The sequence below is a fragment of the Rhinoderma darwinii genome, chromosome 1 (genome assembly GCF_050947455.1).
Source record: "Rhinoderma darwinii isolate aRhiDar2 chromosome 1, aRhiDar2.hap1, whole genome shotgun sequence".
Taxonomy (NCBI): domain Eukaryota; kingdom Metazoa; phylum Chordata; class Amphibia; order Anura; family Rhinodermatidae; genus Rhinoderma; species Rhinoderma darwinii.
Window position 1 is genome coordinate 421,009,095 of NC_134687.1, and position 9,245 is coordinate 421,018,339.

Sequence of the window (9,245 nt, forward strand, 5' to 3'; positions counted from 1 at the left end):
AACTGGGTTTGGCAGATAGGTGCATGTTCCGGAGTGGCTACGCATATTTGAGCGACGTACAGCCGTATCCAGGAGATATGCCATCAAGGTCTGGGGCAAAACAACCTCTTATCTAGCATGTTAAAAATGGCAAAGACACAAGGCAGAGTCAGTAATTTTAAAAAAAGTTTTTATAACATTGACATTTTACGTCACAAAACGCAAACAACACGCCCTGAGACAAAATCAGGAACAATCAGTGTGCATAAACCATAGCACAAGAACACCCAAACACACCCTCACAGTCAACAAAAACAATGACCAACACAAAGGTCAAGACCAAAAAAAACAAACTAGTGGAAAGTATGATAGCGAGGAGGGGACAATTGGGGACACAAAGAGGGAACAGAGGAGGAGGTAGGGTTAGGAGCCATGTATGAGGAAGAGGTGGGAGGATGGATCTGAAGAGGAGGAAGATTAGAAGAGTATGAGCTTGCGGGATAAGAAGATGAAAACGTTGATGGTACATTGGAGAAAGGCCGGAATGAGGAAGAAAAAGTCTGATGAATAGAGGGCAGTCTCGAGTGGTGGATCCTAGGGCTGGGCAATTGATCTAAAAAAAACGAAATTCAGCGCAATTAACTGTCATCTTGGGCATTTCGGTTTCTTCGATATTTATTTATTTATTTTTCCCCCGGTTTCAACTGTATCTGCGTCCTCAGGTGTGTGCAGAGGGCGACTACAGGAGCATTATACTGTATGGAGGGCATCTATAGGGGGCATTATACTGTATTGATGGCAGCTATAGGGGCCATTATACAGTGTAGAGGGCAGTTATAGGGGCATTATACTCCGTATAATGCCCCCATTGCTGTATCTACAGTGTGGGGGGCAGCAATGGGGACATTATACGGTGTGGAGGTCAGCAATGGGGGCATTCTACTGTGTGGAGGGCAGTGAGGACATTACCGCCCAGCCCTAGTGGACCCACTTTTATTAAACCCACATTCCCCAATAATGTAAATTGATAGGAGTTGCCCAGTTGAGACCACCCGTTTTACAGACTGTAGACTAATCCACACAAGTGTATATGGGATCAGTAAGAGTTCTGTATGGGAAAGGTCATCTGACAAATTTATACGGCATATTACTGTATACATAATGTAACACGCTTAAAAAAAATTCCGGTGGAAGTCACATGCAGCAGAGCAGAATCCATTTAAAACCAATACAACATGTAATGTGGAGCTCAGACTGTACATCTGGTGCATCCACATAGAAAACAGCACTGGTGCTTTCTTCCGTATGCATGAGCGCTTTACTGTATCTGTCTTATTATTTTTTTCAGAGGTTTCCCAGGCTAATAATACCAACCTGCGGCCAGGGGCGGATTGGGAACTTAAAGTGGCCCTGGAAAAAAATTTCACAATGTTGCAGGTGGGTTCAAATTGGCAGCAGGCAGGACAACAAAAGTAGGTGGGGTCAGAAAACCATTAGCCATAGCCATATTGGTGGTAGGTGGGGCTGAGCAATCCCCACCAAGATTGAGAAATTCTCTATGTTGTTGAGGAATACTCAATACTGCATCTCAATGTTAATGAGGATTACTCGGTACGGCTTCTCGGTGTGAGGCCCTATGCACGCGACCGTAAAATCGCCCGGAATTACTGACCCATTCATTTCTATGGCCGACGGACACCTACCCGTATACTTATGGGAAGGTGTCCGTGCTGTAGAAACTTTCAGAAAAAAAATAGGAAATGTTTCTAATTTTACGGACTGTGCTTCCATACTTTATAACGGGTCATAATTACAGGCATGGTCGCGTGCATGGTGCCTCAGGCCCCATGCACATGACCGTATTTTCATCTATCCGTAAATACGGATCCGTAGTCATCTGTAACTTATCCGTATATATGGAAGGGTGTCCGTGAATACGGTCCATATTGCATCTGTATTTGATCCGTATATACGGATCCGTAAATACGGACGATTTACGGATGCACATCCGTAGCCGTCCGTATTTACAGAAGCGCCCATAGGCTTCTATGGGAGAGTCCATGCCATAATTACGGACAAGAATAGGACAGGTTCTATATTTTTTTTTATAAATACTGAAAGGTGTCCTTGGCCAATAGAAATGAATGGGTCTGTAATTACGGATGAAATATACGGTCGTGTGCATGAGGCCTTAGTTAGGAGTAAGGCCTCATGCACACGACCGTAGCCATGTGCACGGCCGACATTTTCCGGTCGGGCGGCCGCAGAGTGTCATCAGCGGGCCGCCCGCAAATCGCGGGCCATGAATGTAGCCACGTGCATTAATTTCTATGAGCCTGGACTGCAAAACACGGCCGTAATAAGACATGTCCGTTCCTTTTGCAGTCCAGGCTCCTGGGCCATGCACGGACCATGGTAACCACGGTCGTGTGCATGGGCCCATTGAAATGAATGGGTCCGCAATTCACCCGCAGATTTGCGAGTGAATTGCGGTCGCAAAAATACGTTTGTGTGCATGGGGCCTAATCAGTATGACTTAACAGTGTTGGTGAGGATTGCTAAGTACTGCTTTTCAGAAGTACTGAGAAGAATTACTGAGCAGTCCTCCCCAACATAAATAAATAGTACTGAGCATGATCAATCCTCCACAGCACCATGCCCATCTTCTGCACCCCAAGACTCCTATCACTAACACGTTGGGTGGTACTCACACAACTGAATGAACTCCTGGAAGATGCTTGGCACGGTCCCTGTTCCACAGTTGCCATATGATGTGCACCTTCCAGGCCGCCATCCCTCCCGTGTGCCGGGCTCTGTTCTCCGCACCCTGCATTCTGCAGTCCAGAGCCACAACTCATTGACAAAAACATATGCAAAATGTACACACTATGGAGTACAATTGGGCTCTAGAAACCAATAGGATACTTTACATGTAAAAAAACAAAAACATATAGGAATGTACTGTATACCTTCATAATTCGATATTGATCATGTAGTAATCATAATAATGCATTATCATATGGTTATTAATGTTACATCTCGTTTAGGGTGACTAATGTAAATCTCAATATTACAGCTTACCGTTTGCCACTTTGCATGAGTTTTCAGCAGGCATGAGAAACTAACATTCCGGCATCCTGATGAACAGAGAGGTCAGAGCTACAACATGCAAAATTGCACTATCCTACTGTCTTTATTGTACAGTCTGACAGGTTGCAGCTCTGACCTTCCTGTCCAGGGGGATGCCGGAGTATCAGTTTCCCTGCTGCTCCCCTGCATATTAGTAGTGAGAGGCGCCTGGTGGTTCATTGCCCGCAGCTTACTCGATCCTACCTACTGTCCTTTCTCGCGCAAGAGTTTGGGGAGAAAAGCAGCGCTATGTTAGACAGCTGCACACCGGCACCACCAAGTTGCACTACAGTTATATTGTAGTGGTAGCGAGCTTTGCCCTTTTCAATAATGGCATTTCTATATTTTGCAGTGGAATACGCATGCGCGGGACGGGCCGGGGCATCCTCTCGCGGGATGTTGCGCTTCATGCATGCGCTGTATGGAATAGGGAGCTTGTGATGTAATTTTACTCCTAGATACCCTTTGGCATGCGCAGTGGCATTACTGCGACGCTGTAGCCCACGAGGAGTTAGTCCATGCTGTTTCTGCAGACATCAATTTGCAATTTGTTTTATCATACACACACTTGGGCGAGTTATCAATTTACACATTATTATCTTATTAATGTACATTGGACCTGCTTATTGTTGTACCAGTCCCCTAATGTTCTGGATGTTTTTGTATAATCACCTTTAATCGTGAATACGTGGGTTTTGAACTTTATTGCTGTATATTACACTGACTTATTATACATTTTTACCTTGATCACTTTTTTTTATTGTCAATGACTCTGCGAGTCCTTATATGCTTGTGATTTGATGTGTTTTGTACGCTTAAGAAAGGTCCTGTTGGACCGAAACATCGCACGGGTGATTAAAGCTACTATCTTCTGGAAGTGCTGCCTCTGCGTCTATTGTTTTGTCCTGTCTGGAGTGGGTCTTGTATACTCACGAACAATGTTATGCTGCCAATATCTGATGAAAATTATTGATGTTAATGTCTAGAAAAAAAGGTAAGAAATTAGTTAAACAGATTGACTTATAAATAAACATATATACTAGTCCGTCTGTATGAGTTAGAATATAATCAAAAAGTAAATTTATTTCAGTAATTCAATTCAAAAAGTGAAACTCATATATTATATAAATTCATTACACATAGAGTGATCTATTTCCAGCGTTTTTTTTTTCTTTTAATGTTCATGATTATGGTAACCGTTAATGAAAACCCAAAATTTAATGTCTCAGAAAATTAGAATATTATATATTTCAAAAATGATTTAAAATACCAAAATGTTGGCCTATTAAAGTCTGTACTGTGTATGCACTTGGTCAGTACTTGGTCGGGGTTCCTTCTGCATGAATTACTGCATCAGTGCGGCGCGGCATGGAGGCGATCAGCCTGTGGCACTGCTGAGGTGTTATCAAAGCAACCTAGGCTTCCATAGTGGCCTTCAGCTCGTCTGCATTGTTGGGCCTGGTGTCTCATCTTCCTCTTGACAACACCCTATAGATGGGGTTTAGGTCAGACGAGTTTGCTGGCCAATTAAGCCCAGTGATACTATGGTTATTACACCAGGTATTGGTACTTTTGGCAGTGTGGGCAGGTGCCAAGTCCTGCTGGAAAATGAAAGCAGAATCTCCATAAAGCTGGTCAGCAAGAGGGAAGCATGAAGTGCTCTGAAATTTCCTGGTAAACGGCTGCGTTCACTCTGGACTTGATATAACACAGTGGACAAACACCAGCAGATAACATGGCTCCCCAAACCAACACTGACTGGAAACTTCACACTGGACCATAAGCAACTTGGATTGATGCCTCACCACTCTTCCTCCAGACTCTGGGACCTTGATTTCCAAATCAAATGCAAAATTGACTTTCCTCTGAAAACAGGACTTTGGACCACTAAGCAGCAGTGTTGGTCCACTGTGTTATATCAAGTCCAGAGTCAACGCAGCCGTCTAGCAGGAAATTGTGGAGCACTTCATGCTTCCCTCTGCTAACAAGCTTTAGGCCTTATTTACACGAACGTGTTAAACGTCCGTGGGACGGCCGTTGAAACAGCGGCCGTCCTACGGACCTATGTAATTCAATGTGGCCGTTCATACAGCCGTTGTTTCAACGGACCGTGTGAAGGGTCCGTGGGAAAATAGGACATATCCGTTCTAATCACGCATCCCTCCATAGACTCTGAACTATGGGGAATGCTTGACATCGCACCTCACAGCGCTGAGCACGGATGCACCTCGGACGTGAAAAATGGCAGTTTTTCATGTCCGAGATGCGCGGCGCTCGTGTGAATCAGGCCTTATGGAGATGCTGATTTAATTTTTCAGCAGGGCTTGGCACCTGCCCACACTGCCAAAAGTACCAATACCTGGTTTAAAGGTAATGTGTCGCTAGACAATTTTATTTTTTTTTGTTAAACCGTATATAAATGATTAAACATTGTTCTAATTTTTTTAATTTTTTCACGAGTCAGGAAATATTATAAATTAGATTAATTGATAACATTTCCCAGTGCTGGTCACTAGATGGAGCAATTCCCAAAATTGCAGCATTGGCATGTGGTAAAGCAACCACATTGCTTTATGCTGCAAAATTTGAGAATAAACACTCGCTCCAGTGAGCTCACAGAATCCCCCCTCCCTTATCCTGGCTAGTGCCAGGAGAAAAGAGGGGATTGAACGGTCAAACCTCCTACACTGTGTGCCGCAATTTTTTGAGCTAACACACAGTGTAGTAGGTTTACATACAGTAGTAATCGCACACTAAAACACGTACATAAACAGACCTAACTTACCTACTCCTGCCGCCGCCGCTCCCTCCGGTCCGTCTGCTCCCTCCGCTCCAAGTCCGGAAGCCGCGACCGGAAGTAGTAATCTTACTGTCCGGCCGCGGCTTCCGGTCCACAAGAAAATGGCGCCGGACGTCGCTCGTCCGAAGACCTTCAATTTGGACTGTGTGGGAGCGGCGCATGCGCAGTTCCCACACAGACGGCGTACAGCATAGTGGATGGAACAGGTCCCGTTCGCATTCACTATCGGGCTGTATGTGCCGTATTCCATGTCTGTATGTGTCGTTAATCGACACATACAGAGATGGAAAAAAAATGGCAGCCCCCATAGACAAAAAAAAGTTGAAAAATAAAACACAAACACACAGATAAATAAAACATTTTTTAATAAAACACTAAAAGCAAATTGATATAAAAAAATATTTTTTTGCGACACTCGTCCTTTAATAACCACATTATCACTGGGCTTGATTGGCCAGCAAACTCGCCTGACCTAAACCCCATAGAGAATCTATGGGGTATTGTCAAGAGGAAGATGAGACACCAGACCCAACAATGCAGACGAGCTGAAGGCCGCTATCATACAACCTGGGCTTCCATAACACCTCAGCAGTGCCACCGGCTGACCGCTTCCATGCCACGCCGCATTTTTTATGTTTAATGTCTGGGAAAAAAAGGGAACGAATTAGTTAAACAGATTGATTAACTTATAGCACATACAGAATACATGTCCTGGAGAGGGTCTTATATACTCACTGTTTATTCTGAGCTTTCTGAAACTGTTGATGTTATTTTCTAGAAAACAAAGGAATGAGTTAAGCAGATTGATTGACAGGTCACTTTCATACGGCAGTTTTTTGGTTTCAACTGCATTTTTATTGAAAAGTTTCAAAATACACACCGGACAGAAGGACGTATGAGCAGGCCATACAATCCATTTGACATATATTAGAAAATCCAATCGGACAAAACAAGACACCGGGAGAAAGACAAAAGGGAGGGGGGGAAGAAAAAAAACAAAAAAGGTCAATCAAAGACCAAACAAAGTTCTAACTCAGAGTTATGGGTAGCCAATACTTATCCCACGGATGTCCAGCGTATTGTGAAGTGAGGCCGTCATATGTTCCTTTGTGTGAATTTCCCTAATTCTAGACCGTAAGTCCATGGCAGTATTTTGGTCAGTATTTTGCATCATTATTTATAAGCCAAAACCAGTAGCGGAACATAAATAGAAAAAGTATAATGAAAATATTTGCACCTCTTCTGTGTTTTGGACTCACTCCTGAGTTTGGCTTCTAAATACTGAGTGTGAAAGTGGTCTTAGAGCTATATACATAAACAGTATACATGTCCTGGACTGGAGAATGACCCTGTCTGAGGAGGGTCTCATATACTTACTGCTTACTCTGCTGTTTTGATGGTGGCGCAGCAGAAAATTGCTCTGAAAAATCTTTGAAGAAAGAAAAGTGTTTCATCAGAAGGAGATCATATAGTAAATGTCTAGATCAGCACAATCCAGGCGCCCAGTGGAGCGTTATGTGATAAACTGTTTTCTGTACATTGCGTTCTGCTCATATAGTGGCAATGATGAATAATGTCTACCAACCACTTGACCAGCATTACCTGTAATCTGTACATGGAAGAAACAGGAAATGCAGGGGAGAACAAAGCTGGTCTTTCCTGCCAGCAAGAACATTCATAAAAAAAAGCACATATAGATGGAACCTGCATTTTATACCTTGATGTTCGTTTTTCTGCTGCACGACCGCTGCTTCTGTTACGGGAGAAAAAGTATCAATTCATGAGAAATAAATAGCCTGTGAAATGTTACTAATGGAAAGATTAAAAGGTAACTAAACTTTAAAAAACGTTTCACATGTCATAGTGACATGTCAGAAGTTTTAATCAGTGGGGGTTTGAGCACCGAGACCCCCATGATCGCTAAAATTAAGTGGCAGAAGTGCTTGGGTGAGGGCTGTGCCGCTTCGTTTCTGATCAGCTTTCCTTGGAAAGCCGAGACAGCGATTTACAGACTCAATAGAACGTCTATGAGTGAGTGCTGTGCCATTTCAAGTCTGATCAGCTTTACGAGGAAAGCAGAGCCAGCGGTGTATGGGCTGTACACCGTTGGCTCTGCTTTCCTCATAAAGCTGATCAGACATGAAATGGCACAGCACTCACTCGAACGTTTCTGCCACTACATTTTAGCGATCGTGGGGGTCTCGGTGCTCGAACCCCCCACTGATTAAAACTTGTGACATATCACTATGACCTGTCAAAAGTGTTTTGAAAGTTTAGTTACCTTTTTAAATATAATCCTAGTGACCTCAGGACTCTGCTAATAACCTGGATGTATAATCTGTCTTCCATGTCCCGTCACATGTTCTATGGTAGGATAAACTTCATACTAGAATTATACTTATAATTGTAGTTCTTACTATGTGATATCATAGCAGGAATAACTCTCCGTGAATTACTCACATGTTTCTTCTCCCAGTTCCTCTTCTTAGCATTTCGGTATCCGCCATCTACGTCTTCTCTAAGAAAAAAGGCCAAAAACACAAGATCCGCTCCATGTCCTGAGTGGAGGACACTTAGCAGGATAAGTCTATGCAATTAAATTGTCCTGCAGAGACTGAGTCGGCGCTCACAAGAGTAAAATATGTGACCCCCCCCCCCCTTAAAATCCAGTGTGGAAATTTAGCCAAGTATAAGTTTCCTTGAATGAATCCACATTCTGCAATGTTGTCATTACTTGCTATTGTAACGATAATAAGGCTACAAAGTTTAATTCATTGAGGCTTTGTCCAATTAAACACCTGCAGACTGCATCATCAATCTAACATACAATATCTATCGGGCACATACTGTAATAACTGCATCCTGCTCTCACTGCCATATACTCCCTGCTCCCAAGCGTCCTGGTTAAAGAGGCTCTGTCACCGCATTATAAGTGCCCTATCTCCTACATAAGGAGATGGGCGCTATAATGTAGGTGACAGCAGTGCTTTTTATTTTAAAAAAAAGATCTGTTTTCACCACCAGCGATTTTAGACTTATACTAATGAGTTGCTTAATGCCCAAGTGGACGTGTTTTTACTTTAGACCAAGTGGGCGTTTGTACAGAGGAGTGTATGACGCTGACTAATCAGCGTCATACACTCCTCTCCATTCATTTAGTCAGCGCATAGGGATTCTTTTAGATCACTATGTGCTGTCTTATACTAACACATTAAGGCTATGTTCACACGGGGTATTTTGCCGAGTTTTTTGACGCGGAAACCGCGTCGCAAAACTCGGCAGAAACGGCCCGAGAACGCCTCCCATTGATTTCAATGGGAGGCGTCGGCGTCTTTTT

The 9,245-nt window shown here is 43.4% G+C and overlaps 1 long non-coding RNA gene across 1 annotated transcript; it reads right to left on the minus strand.

Moving 5' to 3' along the window:
* Positions 1–333: 333 nt before the first annotated feature.
* On the minus strand, positions 334–7,396 carry LOC142743001 (uncharacterized). Its single transcript, XR_012881475.1, has 5 exons — positions 7,286–7,396; positions 6,644–6,682; positions 4,042–4,090; positions 1,354–1,389; positions 334–592 (listed from the first exon to the last, which is right to left on the minus strand). It is a non-coding gene; the product is annotated as an uncharacterized LOC142743001 (long non-coding RNA).
* Between the last annotated feature and the right edge of the window lie 1,849 nt (positions 7,397–9,245).